Raw genomic sequence first — 731 nt, 5'->3', positions numbered from 1 at the left:
GCCGGCCATTCATGAAGAAAAATAACAAGATAAATAAGTTGAGATGATGGGCAGAGGCCATGAAATTGATGGCGTGGTACCTCCATTTAACTATATATATATTTTTTATATGACGCGTTTTCAGCTCCATAACACCAACAACTCCTGATATAAAAAGCCCCACATGTGCTGGTCAAAGACGGTTGATTTCTTTTTTTTCAAAGACCTTCCAGTTAATGAAGACCTTTTAAAGCCATTTAATATTCTACCTTGGCTCAACCAGAGACCAATCAAATCTCTCGACAAAAGAGAACCCACAGGGTGACAACACTGAATACTCGTATAATGGTGGGCAAGATGCAGGGATGACCTGTCATCCAGAGGCAAAGAAAATAAGGAGGAAAGGTTGGTGAATGGGTGACGAGTACAAGCTTGTCTGAAGTACATTATAAAGAAACTGAAAAGAGGAATACTTGTAGGCACAGTGCCTGCTGACTAAAAATCAGTAACAAATACAGAGAAAGAAGTGACAAGAGAAAGGCAGGTGAAAGTGAAGAAAGGGAAAGTGACTAAAGACAATCGTGAAAATCTAAAAGACGTAGGAAACGAAAGTAAGCGCGCGAAAGTAACTGCTGCTTAGAATTAGTGTTAGTATTAGTGTATTAGTATTGTCTTGCCAATAACAGTGCTTCTATCTTTTGGGACCAAAGATGGTGCCAAAGAGATGGAGTAATGGAGATGGTCAAAGAGAG

The sequence above is a fragment of the Oratosquilla oratoria genome, chromosome 17 (assembly GCF_046742065.1).
Source record: "Oratosquilla oratoria isolate Oo_2021 chromosome 17, ASM4674206v1, whole genome shotgun sequence".
Lineage (NCBI taxonomy): Eukaryota > Metazoa > Arthropoda > Malacostraca > Stomatopoda > Squillidae > Oratosquilla > Oratosquilla oratoria.
Note: the sequence above shows the minus strand (reverse complement) of the source record.